This window comes from Stegodyphus dumicola, chromosome 9 (assembly GCF_044657685.1).
Source record: "Stegodyphus dumicola isolate Sdum_Otavi_A_Nest chromosome 9, ASM4465768v1".
NCBI lineage: Eukaryota > Metazoa > Arthropoda > Arachnida > Araneae > Eresidae > Stegodyphus > Stegodyphus dumicola.
In genome coordinates, this window is record NC_140776.1 from 106,336,409 (window position 1) to 106,354,937 (window position 18,529).

Sequence of the window (18,529 nt, forward strand, 5' to 3'; positions counted from 1 at the left end):
ACACGGTATTACAACTGCCATGTCATTGGGCACAGGTTGTAACTGTAAAACATCGCCTGTCTGCGTGCAGTGCTCAGGTTGCCATTCAGATAAATCATAGCAGCAGGAAGCAACGAAATGCATTAACTATTAACATTCACATCAGGGACAGGGATCTACTGCTTATCTCAGCATTGCAGTCAACTGACAACACTGTTATAACGTACAAAACAATGAGCGCTCTGTGGAGAGCTTGTCCATAAAAGTTCTGGCATTTCAAAATCGCTAGCTGCGGATTTAAGAAAGTTTCAACTGACGTTTAACTTACTAACAAGATGAATACATAGAAATGGCAAGATTGGAGAGCAAACTCCAATCTACTGAACAAAAAGAAATTTATGCTGAAGTACTAAGAAAACCGGCTAGAGAGCAATCTTCATTCCGTAAAAAGAAGCGTCCTCAACAATATATTACCATATTATACCCCAGTAAGAAAGAGAACAATTTAGAGGTTATAAAGAAAAGACTTCTTAAAAATAATGTTTCCTCTAAACTGAAAATACATATTTAACGACTCAAACCAATCTCAGAAAGTGGTCTTCTAATCGAACTGATCTTGACGCACTTGAAAACGAGATAACAGAAACTGAAAAACTCACTTCAAATAGAGCATCCTAAAAAACGTCCTCCTGGAATCGTGATATCCAATATCCCAAGAGATATCCTAAAAAACGTCCTCCTGGTATCGTGATATCCAATATCCCAAGAGATATTACAAGGAAGTAGTTGAAAGACTCATTGATTGCCCATAATGACGGCATCACAAACTAAAATATTATGGTAAAATTCCCTATTAAACATAGGGGAATGAAATACTGAAATCTGGACACAACAATAGATTCATTCAAAATCTTCATAAAATCAAGAAAAGCATGTCTGAATTGGAAAGAATGAGCTTGAGAGAATATGTAAGCCCAACTCAATGTTATCGATGTTACTAATTTGAAAACATCTCTACTACCTGTCAGATTGAGAAGGCATGACGAAATTGTAGAGAAATAGGTCATGGTCACAAATAATGTCAAAACTTAATGTGCATAAATTACACTGAAGGTAACGCAAACAATGAATTTCAGCTGTTTGTTGATCACTCTGTTGATCTCTAAGCTCAGCCCATCACGCCAACTGGAAATACAGAAAATTCGTAAAAGAATAAATTATGGATAATTCCTACGCAAAAGAATAATATACTAGCAATTCAGATTAACCTTGCTAGATGTCAGGCAGCAGCCGCACAAATCAAAGCTAACAAAGTGAAGTATGGCACTACGTTCCTACAAGAACTTTTTTTCCTTACAGGGAAGGCTGCGTGTCTCCTACTTCATTGTAAACTTTTGTACGACTCTATCATAACGTCGCGCTTAGTCATAGCAGTAAATAAATTCTCTCAATTCAAAGACATACCACAAAAGGTCTCGTTGTTGCATTGCTGGAAATAAACAAACAAAAGTATGCACTAATCAACTGTACAGTCCATCACAGACCGACCTAACAGAGTTATCAGATTTATTAAACCAAATTGACTCCTTACTGCATAATGGTGTAACTGAAATTGTTTCAAGTTTGGGGCTCCCCTTTTGAGGACCCAAGAAGGCATCTCCTACGAGAATATTCGACTTCAAATGGCTTTGCTACTGAAAACGATCCTGACAGCTCTCCAAATTACTAATGCAGCTGAGGAATCAGTTGGATTGATACCACAATATTCAAAAAGACTCTGCTGGTTCTTCAATACTAAATTAGACTGTTTCAGATTTGGAAATTTGCAGTAACTACAAATATATTGAATTCTCGATCTCAACCAATCTTCCCAATCATGATCAAAGAAGAAATAGAAACTTCATAAAATGGATTAGCTCCTATTAAAACAAAGACTACATAACTTTCTTGGCGAGAAAGTTATTTCTGAAAGTACTGTAGATCTAAATGGACTTATGAAAAATTGTACAGCGAAAATTAAAATGATCTAAGATTAAGCGTCATCCCCGAAAAATGTCAAACTGAATGCGCTTCATAAGGGCAACCCATGGTGAACAAAAGAACTGAAGGTCTTCAGAAATAAAATGAAGGCTGAAAGAGAAAGATTCCAAAAATGTACGTGGGATGAAGATCTAAGTTCTCACTCACTAAAGGCAAATTTATATGACAGACCTGGCTAAGAAAGAACTCTTGACAGCAAAACGATCATCCTGGAAACAACATCTAAGTAAAATCTGTTCAGCTTTTCCTTTTAGAATCCACATCGACATTGCGAAAAACAGTGTTAAATTTCACGTTACAATTAAAGAAAATTAGACGCCTAGATGGAACGTATACTGATAATTCTAAGGATATAATTGAAACATTACTAGAGTACCATTTTCACAAAGATGACTGACTCATCAGATGACCACGAAAATCACAGAGAAATCAGAACCTCCGCTAAAAGACTTATCAAGCATTAAACTGCAGAGCTGGTGCTATTTAGTAAAGAAGGCAAAAACTGGAGCAATCAGATGCTTATCGGCCAATTTCTTTACGCTCGGTGTGGAGTAAAGTTTATGACAAGCGCGTTACAAGACGAGTAACTTACTTCCTACATAATTCAAACAGGGTGCGTCATCAACGATTTGGTTTCACAGCTGGCAAATGCACGACAGATGCTATTCATGAAAGTTTGGAAATCGTTGAAAATAATAGACGTGATAAAAGATACTCGTGTTTAATCTCTTCAGATATTAAAAGTGTATTTAATAGCATCTAGTAGCCCTCATTTGCTTTTACAACTCGAGAACCGTCATTTCCCAGGAAATTTATATCAAGTTGTACAGGCATTAGGGTTTTTTTTGGGGGGGGGAAGCAGGAGGTGTGAAAAATTAAGCAATGCTCTCACCTGGAATCGAACCATGGACCTGTCGAATACGCGCCGAGCGTGCTGACCATTACACCACAAAGGTATGCAAAGAAAGCGGGAGAAATACCTTATAAAGTGATTATAAAGATATGCTATATGATTGTAATATATTATACGAAATCAATAGCATGGCTATGATTTGTGAACAGTAAAAAGGGTGTGTACATGGGTCAAATTCAGGAGGCTTATTCTGGAATAAAATTATGAATTCAGTCTAGGAGGAGAACCCCATGTTCAAGCATACGCTAATGACCTCTTAAAAACAGTAAAACTCACAAGGAAGTGCAATCAAAGGCAAATCAAGCAATAACTCTCCCGCATGATTGGTAGAAAAAGCATCAATTAAAATTTTCCCAAGAAAAATCAAGTAGATTACGACAGAAAGAAAGGCGGCACAGCAAATACCGCACTCACAATTAAATTAAATGGATCTACAGTTAAGAGAAAACATCGGGTTACATAGCTGGGGATTATTCTCGACGAAAGACTGTCATGGTTGCCATATTTTGACTATATAAAAACAAAAACAAGCAAAATAGTTAATGTCCTGTCGACCGAAACCAACATTAAAAGAACTACACTCAAAAGTCTTTAATCCGGACTCGTCGGGACTTAAACCGGACTAATCCGGACTCGTCGTGCGATTCCGGATTACCGATTTTTCCGGATTATAGATCATCAGTTTAAATCTGGTAAGATGGCATGCAGAAATTATAAAATTAAAAATATGAAACCGTAATTTATGAAAGAAAGAGCAATTATGATCTAAAGGGTATCAAAATTTACACACACACACACACACACACACAAAAAAAAAAAAAAAAAAAAAAAAGAAAGCTTAATATTTATTTGTTTACTTTATTAAACATTTCTTTCAACGCGCGCATGCGTAAAGCATACATTACGCATAGTCGAATTGCAACCAGAAAACTATTTGATGTGTATTCGTGATATTTCTAATGACGAGGAATTTGATTTAAATCACATCAAAGACGGAGTACATCGAGATGAAATACTACATTTAGTAAGGAATCATAAGCCGAATAAAATAAAAACATCTGCCCTGAAGATAAGGATAGCGCTGACAGATCAGCTTCCAGTTCATTGCGCGCCGCGACGTTCTCCCCCTCACCCGCAGAGCAGCGTGAAATTGATAAACAGATTTCGGAATGGTTAGAGAAACAAAGGATATGCTTTTATCCATTTTTTTGCTGCAATTCCGCTTTTTGTTTGATGGGCATCCAAACATACTTTCGCTTTGGCAGCTCCAGCATCGGAAATTCTATTTGACATAATCGAAAGTTCAAGCTTACTTTTATAAAATTACTCTAACAGTTTGCAAAAAATAATAAGCCGGATCCAATTCGAAGATTAAGGAACAACGCAATCTGCAACATTAACTGAAAGAGATAATTAGATAATTTTAGCTTAGCTTATGCCGTTCGTTATACAGTAAACGCGCTTGCGTAAACGTATTATGCGCATGCGTAAAAGTATTACGCGCATGCGTAAACGCCTATGCATATGCGTGAACGTATTATGCGTTCACGCATGCGCAGAAAGTTTGTAGCTTTGAGGTCCGGATTATAGATCATTCCGGATTATGGGTGTCCGGAATAACGACTTTTGACTGTATATAAATGAGCGATATCCAGGGTAGTCGTTTACGCATGTGAGGTGTGGTAGATCAATCCCACAGTTAAAATATGTGAAAAAGCTCTGTTGATTCAAAAAGCAGCGCTACTCACAGTAACCAGAAATTATAGAACTGTTTCAACCTCCGCTCCGCAAGTCATTGCCGGTAACGTCCCACTGGATATACAGTTGGACTCAGAATGTCTTCTACAACGAGAATGAAATGATTTAAATATCGAAACAATTCAATTTCCAAAGAAAGAGTTGGATTTTTCCAACTCCTGTTTGGTACAAACATCCGGGAAAAAATCAAGCCTTGCATGTGGCAAACAAAACTTCCAACACTACATGGATATAAAGTTTTCATTGATGGTCACAAAATGAACATGGTAATTGCTGAAGCAGCATTTTGTGTTTACACAGATGGCATCTTTCAAGAAGGATTATCTAATAAATTGACAAGTGACAGGTGAAAACGTGTCCGGACACCCGGGCGGCTTATATAGACTATTCGGGTATAGTCCAGAGTTCATAACTGTCTAGGACAAGCAACTCCTGATGCCCCAAGAGCACCGCATCAGGAGTCCATTTAGAGACGTTCAAAGGCGTATAATGCCAAACAAGGGCTAGTTTCTAAGGAATGGCATTTGCTGATTGTATACAGATGGTACTTAAACATCACACGTTTGAGACATGGATATTGCAGGATAAACATATAATACAGACACTTATACAAGGACTGCACGTCACTAAGCATAAAATTAAACAACTCTAGCGATAAATACTAAGCACTAAAATGCTATTACAAAGAAACATTGTTACGAATAGGATAAGCACTAATTACACAAATACTACATGCATATGATATACTGTGAGAAATATGTTGGCTTATAAACTGACAGATATTCCACGTTTCAAGCAGAAATGGTAGCCCTGTGTAACGGTAACTGTATATCCCCTCCAGCAATTCGAGAAATCGAATGTACTGGAAATTTCTCAGCGGCCAGGGAGAAACTATGCGTGACCGAACAGAGCACCAGTTTTTAGTTTAGTTCAGAGTTTAACTCGGAATATTGACAGATTAAGAGAATACAATGCGAGCTTACGTATTTAAGGCTTTTGTATCGTTCAACGTTCTTGATAGTTTTAAGTAAGTACTGATTGTACTGTGCCATACTGAGAAGAGCTGTACAAGTACTTTTTATGTGAAAAGTTCCAGAACAATATTGTGTTTTTGGAAAAAAAAATATCCCAAATATAAGTATAGGAAACGGAAAACCGCATTAAAACTTAGATTTCGTGATCTGTCCAAAATTATATAATTTTAAAATTTGAAATTGCTAAAACACGAATAATTCCCTCACTTAAACACTTCTGTAACTAGAAGTATATGACTATTAACTAACGACTGCGAAAATAAAGGCCGGGCAAACACTTTTAAGCCGAGTAAGGGGTGGGGGTGTATATAAATGTATATTTGGTACTGCTGATTCCAATAAAAAAAGGGAGGTGCACAACTAGATGTTATAGCAGAACCATATACAAACGGCGTTCTACGGCTCATTGCTTTTGAGTTATGCGCGATATTATGTGGAGACATCACGAAAAAAATCCTTTTTGAATCCATTTTAAAATTTTAAATTCGGTTTTGGAAAAAAAATGAGCCCTTTAATCTGTCCGCACGTACAAACGTCTTGGAAAAAAATAACCAAAATGGATATTTTCGTTGAAATATGATATCCGAAATACAGTACTTCATAAAAGGAAGTAAAATTTGCGAAGAAATTTTACAAATCTCGGGATACAACGTCGAACATGAAAAATCGAAAGAAACTCTTAAAGGATGCAAGCATTCTCCAGTTCTCGAAATATTTCCGTTTGCACTTTTACTGGAATAAACGTCGAATTGTAGAGGGAGAGAGGCGGGCAGAAATAACATAAAACGCGTTTCTGATAATCTAAAATAAATGAAGGGAGTGAAAAAAGAAGTATATCGAAAGCACGCCCCCTCCCGTATTTTCTGGCGCCTAGTATTCTACCAAAGAATGTTATTTATCTCGAAGGCCATTATTAGACATTCATAGCCGCTAATTAATTAACCTTGGGCCTAATTATTAAGGAGGCCGCGATAATTAATCAAGCCAGCTTGTTACGTGCGACGCGGCTGATTAAGCATTCCGTTGACGTAGATTTTTTAGCATCGCCGATTCTTTCCGCATTTCATCCCGAACTCCGTGGGATGTCCGGCGCACATCCGCAATACTTATTGCGCGAAATTGCGAACTGAAATCAGGCAGAACCGGATGCAAGCTAACTAGTACATGGGAAGAAGCTACTGAACTAGGGTTGGTTACCACACGACCGAGATTTGTAATTTTGTTCGGGACTTTTAAAGAAAGTGATTCTCAATCAAGTTAATCAGTTAATCAAGTTAATCTCAAACAAGTTAATCAGTTTAATAAATGCTTCAGCTCTAATAGAAAGGGTTCTTACTTTCCCCTGTACGATGTAAAGGAAGTAATGAAATCGCGAAAAATTTCGGGTATCATATTTCAGCGGAAACATCCATTTTGACAGTTCCCGAATCCATTTTGACTATTATTTTTGTGTGACGTCCATACGTACGGACAGACTAAATAACTCTTTTGTCCAAAACAGATTGTAAAATGGATTCAAAAGAAATTTTTCATGATGTCTGTACGTACGTACGTACGTGTCTCGCATAACTCAAAAGCGATTATTTGTAGAATGTTATAATTTTGTATATGGGACAACATCTGGTTGTGCACCTCTCTTTTTATTGCAATTAGTGGACAAGAGATCTCTTTTTTTACCGATTACGTATATGATCTCCATGAAATGAGATGAAAATTTAGAAAATAAAGGTGTATTATTGTCGAAATCAAACTTTGGCATTTGTAATTCATTAAATGATAAATTAATAAAATTAAAAATTTTAAAGGAAAATATATTTAAACAATAAGAACCGTTATTGATTCCACGAAAAGATCTCGACTTTCCAAAGGAAATTAGAATCCCTCTATACATACACCAACAATACGTTTGGAATCCCTCTATACAATCACCAACAATTCATTTAGAAAGTCCGGACCTTTCTGTGGAATCAACAATAATTTTTATTGTTTAAATATACTTTTGTTTAAAATTGTTAATTATTATTACTTTAGAATTTCATAAATTCCAAATTTTGATTTCCCCAATAATACGTGTTTACTATATAAATTTTCTTCTCATTTCTTAGAAGATAACCTAATCATAGATATATTCTCTATTAAATTTTAATCTTAGCAACAATAGAGCAAGATTTTACTTTACTATTTAAGTCCTTTTTAAATAAATTTTGGAATTCCTTAATTTTTAAAGTTTTTTCTACTTATATTTCTTTACACACGCATATATATATACTAGTATATAACCCCTTACACGGCTTAAAAAGTTTCTACCCGACTTTTATTTTTGCAGCTCGTTGCTCTAGTCAGAGCTTAAATTGCGCCGGAGCCCGACTCCGGTTTTTAGGATAAATTATAATTCTAGCCGGAGTGCACCGAAGCCTTTTTTCCGGCACTTCTTTTATGGATTTGAACAACAATTTCAGTAAAGAAATAAATTTTAATACATTTCATTAATTAAAATTTAATAAAATCTAAAGAAATAAATTTTATTAACTTCTTTCATGGATTTGAACAACAATATCAGTAAAGAAATAAATTTTAATACATTTCTTTAATTAATTAAAATTTAATAAAATCTAAAGAAATAAATTTTATTAACTTCTAACTATTTAATTACTTTAATCATTAATTATTTTTAATGATTAATGATTTTATTAGTCATTTTATTTATTTATTTATTCTTGTTCGTCTTTCCTGAGGGTCTACGGTAGAGTTCCGACTCTTCTAATTTTAGAAATTAAGCCCTGATCACAATTATATACTTCGAATTACAAAACTGTTTTAAATGATGAAATATTTATGTTTTGGGAATTTAAAATTAAAAAAATATATATATATTGGGGGAAAATAAGGAAAACTAGCTTTTAATGCAGTCCTTTGGTTCCTATACTTCTACTGGGGAAAGTTTTGTTGTCATTATGAAAATATAAAAAAACAAGAAGTTTTTTTTATGCCCGTGCCAGAAAAATTGATCAGGTTATTCAATTTGAAAATTTGCAATTTTTGAAGTCACTTTCAACTTGCTCGAGTTATCGATTAATTAAGTTAGAATAATAATTCGACGAAATAAGTTTAAATGAAGTGTAGCAAAAAATGGGTATAATTTAAAGATGCCATACAAGGAAGTCATGAGCTACCCACAACAATTAAAATATGAACATGGTTGCAAGGTTTCACGTTTATTAATCCACTAACTGAAGAACTCGGATTGTCTCGGGCTTTAAGCAGACTAAAGAGGCTTCATTTAGAGGACGGGTTCCAAACCTTTTTCATATCCCCGCCCCCCCTAAAAAACTTTTACTATATTTTCGCATTCTCTAAAACCTAATTTTGGAAGAGCTGCTCGAGAGTGAAATCGCATTTTTTTAGTTTTCAGCGATTTAGCATCAAGGCCTACAAAATCTACACCACCACTGCCGGCTAACTGAAATGTGCCAGCAGTCTGGACAGCTTTACACTTTCGTTTGAAAAGACAAAAATGGGTTTTACTGATATCAGTTATTCCTGTGCAAGTGAACATAATCATTATACCATCTTCTCATATTTGACATTATGAACGTTAATAACAATTTAAGAACTATAACCTAAAAATTTGGATCAAGTTAAGAAGAAAAATAACGATAGGTAACATAACCTAAGTATACTCACTATTTATTAGAGAGAAAGGAAAAATCAGTGGTGCACGAACACAAAACAAACTTCATACGCGCACCATTGTTGTGCAGGTAATTTTTAAACAATTATTTATTTTAAACAAAAAGTGAAAATACTAATCTCGCAACCCCTAGAATGCTACCAAGTATCGCTAAAGGCTGCGAGCAGCACTTGTTGGGAACCTCTGACTTAGAAAGAAGAAGTTTTTTTCGAAATTTCAAGTAGTTCAGTGATTTTCCCTCTTATTTTAATTCAAGGCTTGTAAAATTTTAGTAAAAACTGATACTTGTTTTTATTATCGAGTCTGACTTTTTTTCGGAAATGAGATTACGTAAAATTACCATACACTCTGGCTGATCGTTTACGAAACATTTGCGAAAAACGCATAGAGAGTGGACTTAATTCTGCTTCGGGTTTCACCAAAGAACCTCCACTCTGTTTTAAAGAGTAAACGAACAAGGCGCCATTTAACGGCGGATAGAGTAACATCTGATTTCGGGAAAGCAATAGCGGAGAAATGAATTTAAAATGCGTAACGTGTGTGCAACATTCCAATATAAACGCTTCGAGTATGGACCAATGAGGTGTTTTTTCGAAATCATAGGAAGACAATGCCATTCCTTTGTTCAAGTGTGAAAAATTTCATCAAGATCGGAATAAAACTGTAGATTTGTATGAATTACATACATAAACAAACAATATACATACAATTTTAAGAAATCCCGTTCATGTAATTTCAAGCTACCAGATAGTAATTAATAACTCAAATGAATCTGCATTTATTGCTTTTAAATCGCTAACTAAATAGATTTGAAAGAAAAAATTAAACATCTCACGCTTTGCTAAAATAACACACTTAAAATATTTTAGTTTGCGCAGTGGCAAACACTTTCCTTTTATATCGCTCTTTCTTTTTTTAATTCGTAAGACAAATATATCGCCTTTTGCTGAGTGGCATGGCAACACACTTCTTTTATATCGATAGTTTTCTGATTAAATTTGACACATAAATATCTTACACTAATAACGGAATGGCAATATAAAACTTTTAAAATCTTTGAATTTTTAATCAAAGATTCGTTAAATTAGCGGAAAATATGTGTAGTATATAAAGATCATGGACCCCGAGAGCTCGTTTTCGAGAAATCTTGTGTAGATAGTACACTTTCCTCTTGTTTTGAAAACCAAGTGTGCCAGATTTCAACCAGATCGGAATAAAATCTTAGATTTGGATGAAAGACAAACGCAAGGACACGCTTCTTTATTTATACAGATCAATCGTAAACTAAACTGTAACCCAACAATTACAATTACAGTTTTAGAATTAATGGTCATGTGAAAAAACAATTTTTTTAAGCTTCGAAAACAAATGAACAAATTTTCGTCCAGTAAGTTAGGTAATAATATATTTATTGCCTTATTAAATATTAAAAAAAATCACGTAGAGGAAATGAGAGTTCTGGCTTGGGAGAGAAAGGTCAGCCGTTGGCTTGTCCGACAGCTGGGATAAAGAGCCTTATTGGACAGAATATGTGAGTACAGCAGTTGTTATGTCAGAGAGAAATAAGCCTTTTATTATTATTATTATTATTATTATTTAGTGATTCTGCATTTATTAGACATACGATAACTTATGAACTTGCTCATTTATTCTGAGTTCTTAAAAACACATATCAAGTAAGTGTTTTAAGCGACTGATACACATATTTTCTTTAAACAGATATTACTATATAATAAAATGTTTCTCTTGAGAGAATAATTATTTTCTTACTTGTGTTTATCCTATGGTTGAATGTCTACAACATTTCTACGTATAACAGGTTTCATGTAGACAATACAGATAACTTTGAAATCAAATAATATATTTATTAAAATACAAATAATGTTCTGTACTATAAAAGTCATTTGATAAATGATGTATTATAAAAAGACAGTGAAGATTAACTATATAATAAAATAGTAGAAAATTTGATTTATACTGTATGTCCATATGCGAGACTATTCACCCCGTCATTTAACAAAAATCGTTTGTCATCTAATGGATATTAACTCACTTAAATCCCAATAAAATCATCCTCTGGTGATGCTTACGACTTCCAATCTTGAACATGTTGTGCCTATGCAATTTTTTCTCTAAAAGGCACTTTCTATAATCATCATGTTTTACATCACGCCAAATTACAGGTTTTAAAACCGCTTTTGCAGTTTTCTTCTCGAAGAATTCGGTTTTTAGAGAATACATTTTACTTTTCAACCCAGTGAATTCAATGGCAATGTTTCCGTTTAATTCACCTCATCTTTCCGATGACCTTTTTATTCACCTGACTGCGTAGAGGGTGCACTGTAGGGTAGAAGGACATGTCGTATATATGCCTAATTTTTTCGCATTCATAATCTTCATATAAAATTTCATAGCACAGAGAATCAGCATTTATAAAAAGAAGATGTACATTTTTCCTTACTTCGCCTTCATGTAATTGTAATGAAATTTATACATAAGTGTTTTAGAAATGTCTAAAATTAAAAATCAAGCATAAATAGGTCGACTTAAAGTTAACGGCTTAATTTGATTTTTTACACTGTCAAAAATTGGACACTTTTGACTTTTACACTTTCAAAATTTTTTTATTAAATCACAGTCAAAAACTGGAAAAAAAAAAAAAAAAAAAAAAAAAGATTGAAATGCATAAGAAGCGACGTGTTTCTTAGCCTTTCTTTCATCATTCACAAGTTTAACACCGATACGAAGTCTTAAGTTCTGCACAATCTTTCCAAAAAAGAGCATTGTTGGAAACAGAAAAAAGAGCAACTTGGAAAAGTCTTTTTCAAATGCAGAGTTGCAGTTCTTCCTTTGATAGTGTTAAATTCTGTGTATGGTTTAACCAAGGTGACTGCTGAAACATAAAAATTTTACGCACCGTTTCTTAGCTTTAGACCTAGTTTAATAGTTTTAAATTTCTATAATGTACAATATGATGTTCCTTATCATTCAAATTTGGTATAAGTTCTGTTACGTCAATTAGTGACTGATTTATAACTTTCATATTTTCTTTCAAGTAAGGTGAAAATAATGACTCATTTAACGTCGCTTTTTCAGGAGCTAAAAGAAATTCAAAGACCATGCAAATTTTTAGCATAAATTAGATCACACTCGAAGATGTATCCCACAGAACTCTCATCTTCTAATTCTAGTATGCCCTTTTCATCCATACTGTTAGAGTGTTGTCATTTAAAGTTCATTAGAGGTAGAAGCTGAACTATTGCCCACCTGCATAAATAATTTTTATTTAAGTACATGATGTACTTATCATACGAACATAGTCACTCAAGTGTTTGTTTTTAGCTCTGCTATATCCCTTCGATAACATTGATACTCCACTCTTTGATACCTTTTTCGAGAAATAAATCCATAATTAGTTCAGTCATAAGTTCCATCATTCCTATGTTATACGTAGGCAGACTTACCAAGCAAGCTCAGGTGCTGTCAGCATATAACACACATCTAATTTGTAAACGTCCATACATAGCTCTGGAAAATTTTTGGAAACATCAGCAAAAAGTAAACAGTCCGTTTTTAAATAAAGATCACGATATTCCCTGAGATTCTGAAGTCTGAAATATTTTCGCCACCATCTGAGCATGCTGGTAGTCAGACGCGGATAATTCTTCTTTAGTATTATTTGACGAAAATGCCTCTCTAGGGAATGAACTAATTTCATTAAATTTTTTAAAACTATCCATGTATTTGTATGAATTAACCCCTTTTCTGAGAAGCAACGGGTTTTCCTCATTTTGAAAATGTTCTCGTATTACTGCAAATTTTTGTGAATAAACTTCTTAGTAGGTTTCTGAAAATATGTGGGCAGAAACTGGAAGGAATCCAAACACTGTAGCTATAGAAAAAAGAAATGTATTCCCCCAATGTTATCTGCAATACAATTAACGGGTTTTCCTTTTAAGTTTCCGACTTCTTGAAATACTAAATGACTATCATAACCGCGAAGATTGTGAAATGCAACTAGAATCTTCCAACTTAATTTATAATTTAAATTACAAGCAGAATGCGCTGCACCTCTGTAATTATTCATTTCTTTCAGATGGTCGTGATCTCTTATACGGATCCGTACCTAAAACTTTACCACAAATATGACAGTTTACAGCGTTTTGAAATTCCTGCTAGTGTTCCCCGCTCATATATATTTTTCTACTTTTGTCAGAGTTTTTGAATTGTTTCCTCTTCAGCCAATAAAGACTCATAAGAATTTCTTACAGCATTTTCTCCTCGATATATTTTTGAGATCTCCCATCTGGACCTATGAGATAAGTATACCCACAACTGGGGGTTTCGAAATAATATATAATAACTTGATGTTTCTGGATTTTTTAAACAGCCATTAACATTTTTACACATTCGAAATCAGTATAAATATTACACGGTATCCTAGGCTGGAATTTATAATTATCAAAAGTCAGCCATTTATTTTTCACACCATGCATTTTAATTTTTTCAGGGCCAAAATTTGAACAATACTGTAGGTGATCTTTCAGTAAGTCTTCCTGTGTATAACCTGTGCAGGCAATTATTACAACGAAAATTCTGCCCATTATGTTTTGATATACTGCTAAAAAATCTACTAAAATTTTTTATTAAACAATAATACGATTTTTCACCTTTTGTTAGATACAAAAGATTAACATGGGAAGTATATCTCTTCTTTGTAATTACAAAGCGCAAATATTTCTTTCTCATACCCGAAAGCGTTAACCGAAATTCTATTCAATGTTTCAAACTTCGGAAATTTATCGAGTTGTATGGAGAAAAAGAAAGCGTGATAATTCAGTTGATGCTGATACGATTAGTATTTCCTAATTCTTGATGCATTCTTCTTCTGAGGATGTAGAGCGGTATGTATACAGCAAAGAAAACGTTTACGATATTTACAAGAGACTTTATATTTTCCAGTCTCTGAAACAAAAACAGAAACGATGAACTACTAAGTGGAACATAGCTTGCTTTTTTTTTTTTAAATGCAGGGTGGGTTTTTTTTTTTTTTTTTTTTTTACTTTGTCTAAGATCCACCCATTTGCTCTCTCCAAGAATTCATCATAAGACAACATGACTTTTCTTGCAGCTATGGTGAGATTATCGTCAAAGTTTTCATCCAGATTTAACTTATATCAACTTTTAAAATGTGCTGTAGTTGTGTCTATTTCTACTTCGGTTACATACCTTAAGAATTTCAATGTAGAATCATTTAACTAACGTGAAATTATTTCATACCTCTATCAAGTGTTAAATATTCCCCAATCGTTCGCGTACACTATCTTGAATTTTCAGAAGAAAAAAAAGATGAGATCTTCATCGGATCCGTCTTCGGGTAAAATGATGTGTTGTCTGAATTTATTAAGAGTTTCCTAACAATCAGGAAAATTTTTCTTTGATTTCTTAGCTGGGTTAGAGATGCGTGTATATGGGAGTTCCTATTTCCTTCCGAAGTTGAAGGTCTTTTAAGACACTTTACTTCATGGTGCTTGGCAGCATAGTGACAAGCAAATTTCTTTCCGCAGCAGAAGTATATAATGTGTTTAGCATTGTCAGAGGGTAGCCTTTCATGCCTCAACATATTCTTTAGAGAAATGAAGGATTATTTGCATTCCCACTACAAAAGAAAAAAAAAAAAAAAAAAAAAAAAAGAAAAAAAAATCCAGAATTAGTTTTCTTGATTTTAAGCCCTTTTTTTAAATTGCTAAATCATGAAAATATGTCCTATACTTCAATGTTTACAAAATTAACATTAACTGAATTCGACTGAAACATATATTTAAATAATGTAATACTATAAAAACGACATATAACTTAATATATTTGTCACACAGTAAAAACATTGCTTTAAGAAACAAGCATAAAAAGCTCTCTCTTATTGTTTTAATCGGCTCCCTCACATTTTCATAATTACTTAGTGGATTGATAGCATCTCATTTACAATCCTGAGACCACAGCCTGTTTTTGACATAATTCAACATAAATGCAAAGGAGAAAGATATCCGTTCATTGAGCATAAAAACAGCTCTCAAAATTATATAACCAGTGTTAAGAATGATCAGAACTTTTAAGTTAGAAAAGAGCAAAATTATCGCTCAAAGAGATAGAACATATTTTTTTATTCTTCCTCAATCCTGAAATTGCATTCATTCTACTTCTTGATTAAAAATGCTATAAAAAGACCCAATTACTTGAAACATTTGTAAAAGACATTTACTATTCCATTTCTTGCTTAATTTAAACAAGATGAAATGACTCAGTTGCTGCGTGTTTCATTATTTTCTCTAACAGAGTCTTCGGTCTTAAGAAAATAATTTGCCACTTCAATGAATTCCATCAGATTAGCTGTTTCCTCTTTCATTAATAGCCATGTTCAGCATCAAACTATTAATTACCCAAACACAAACATTTTATTAAAACTGGATGTTAAATAACTGGATTAAATTTTTTACCAGTTCATTCTAAAAATATAAGAACATTCCAGGTAATTAAAAATATACACGTATTATTTAAACATAATTAATTATTTTTTATAAACCTGAAATTTATTTCTAGTTGCTACATAAAAGAAATGTAAAATTACCTAATACGATTTCATTAAAGAATTTTGATTATTTAATTGAATTAATTAGCTAATCGTTTCTTGGTTTAAAGAATTAGATGAAGAATTACAAAATTACTTACTTTTATTATCAAATCCATTTTGCAGCACCACAGCTCCCAGCTATGATAATAAAGCTTCCACCAGATAATAAAGTGCCTCGCATTGTCTATATGCGGCTTTTATCTCAGAAGGTAGATTAAGATAATAAATATTAGCATTACGGATAAGAGTCCTATCATAGAATTAGTAATCTATGTGATACATAACATGCTATCTTTTATAAGCTTTGAGGAGTACATATTGTTACGAATTTTGTATTTAGATAGGTAATTTTAGCAGAATTATAATTAAAATTGTTGTATTTTTCCCTGTGTAATGTAACGCGAGACAAATTTTAAGAGAAAGCTATGTCGAAAAAGTAAGAATATAGGGGCACGTGCATTTAACATTTAAGTAAACAGTTATCTCGGTAATTACTGCTTTCCAGGAATCTCGAGAAGCAGAAAGTACCAGAAATTTCTCGCGACCAGTTGAAAACTATAAAAAGCCGGAGAGAGAGAGTATCTGAGTTCAGTTACTTATTTACTGTTGCAGCGAGTTGTTTAATTCCGCGTGAACTGAGATATCGAGTTAGCTTTCTCTTTAGATGGACCTTACATTGCGTTGTATTTAACGTTCTTAGTAGTTTGAAGTGTAACAACTGATTATATTATACTGTGTGATACTGTGAACGAATATTTGTGTGGAAAATTCCAGAGTTCTGAAATATTTCTTTTGATTAAAAAAAAAAAAAAAAAATTATTACTTGTGAATTACCGGACTTGTGAATACAATCTCTTACGAGCGCACTATCTTGAACAAGAGCAATCATGGTAATCAATGTGATACACTGAGTTATCTTTGAATGAGCTTTAAAATGTATATATTAATCACTTTCGATCCTTTATTTCGAAATTGATTTCTAGTAGAGTGATCTTATTCTTGGTGAGGGAGTGTTATTTTACTTCTTAAGAAACTTTACATTTTGCTATGAAAAGAACGCATAATGTTTGACGCACAGCAGTGAACCCCGCCGCGAAAAATTCTGATCTTTCGATGATGCAGATACATCAAATATTTCTAATGCTGAAGAGTTTCCTTTAGCAAAAAGGTCTAGCTTGGAATTATATGTGTTCGATTTTATGAAAGAATATCTTGAATTAGAAATCATAAGAGTAGTCTCTTCATAAACCTGCGAGTAAAACGTTTAAAAGAAATCGTGTATGAAATGTTAAAGATTTTTTAAAATATGTTGATAAATAATTTTTGTAAAATATGTAAAATATATGATCAACAATTAGAAGCAGACTGAGTAAATCTCAGTAATTTAGCGAAGCATAATTGACTGTGACTGTTGAATCGAAGGGCCCGGGTTCGAATCCCGGAGACGGCATGGATGTAAATTGCCTGTCTCTTCGTAGGTGGCATCGGTGGCCCACTTATTAGGTCTCTCCATACTAAAATGACCAATGCTTCCAGCCTTAGTGGCCAACGCCTATGACGACTTGTGTCCGCCATTGGGTGTGGGGGAAGCAGCATGATGATAAGTTTAAATATATTTATTAACATGTTTCATAGATTCGGCAATATTTGATCGGAGTATGCGTAGGTAACATCTCAGAAAAATAAAACTAATAAAGGTATTATAAAATGATTTTGCTAAAATATTTTCTGAACGCAAACCGAAACTTTTAAAGTCAGATAAAAGGAACGGAATTTCTAAACATAAATTTTCAAAGTTATTTAAAAAGTATGAAAACTCTGTTCTTTACTGCACACAGTGAATTGAAAACGAGTGTTGTTCAGCGATTTAATTACACACTTAAAACAAAGATGTGGAAATATTTTACGTAGTTCGATACAAGTATATAGATGTTTTAAATGACTTAATTACAATCATTTTGTACACAGTAGTAGTTCAGAAACTGCAACGAAAGAAATTGAAAGTTAGCGTGGAAACATTTATATGGATGCATTGAAAAGTTACCTCGTCTTAAGGTGAGAGATATACAGAGGCTGTTCGCACATTTTTTAGACGACTTTCATTATACGAGTATTTACAGAAATATTTCACCTAAAATTTTTGTGTTTTAAATGTTCCATTTAAAGCCCTTATTCTTCAATATTTTTCTACACCGTAATTCACAAGACAACAAAGCTTATTTCAGTATCGAAAGAGGTATTTTAACCCATTCCTTTTGAACAGCTTTCCAAAGTTCAAGAAGGGCTGTAGGTCCACGTTTGGATAATCCGTTTTTTAAAAGTCCGAAAGAGCAAAAATCCATGATTGATACATCAAAAGATTCAGTAGGAATATAAGTGAAGGGTGTGGCCTTGATACATGTTGCTTGTTCCCATTTTGCCCAGGAAACTAACAGTGGATTTTGACGTGTGGCTGCTTGCTTTGTCTTGATGCAGTTCTACTGATT

General features: G+C 33.5%; 1 protein-coding gene across 1 annotated transcript in view; it reads right to left on the reverse strand.

Annotated features, from left to right (window-relative positions):
- The window catches only part of LOC118201007 (glycerophosphodiester phosphodiesterase 1), a 162,317-nt gene that overhangs the window by 58,138 nt on the left and 85,650 nt on the right, over nucleotides 1–18,529 (reverse strand). The gene's annotated exons all lie outside the window — the stretch shown is intronic.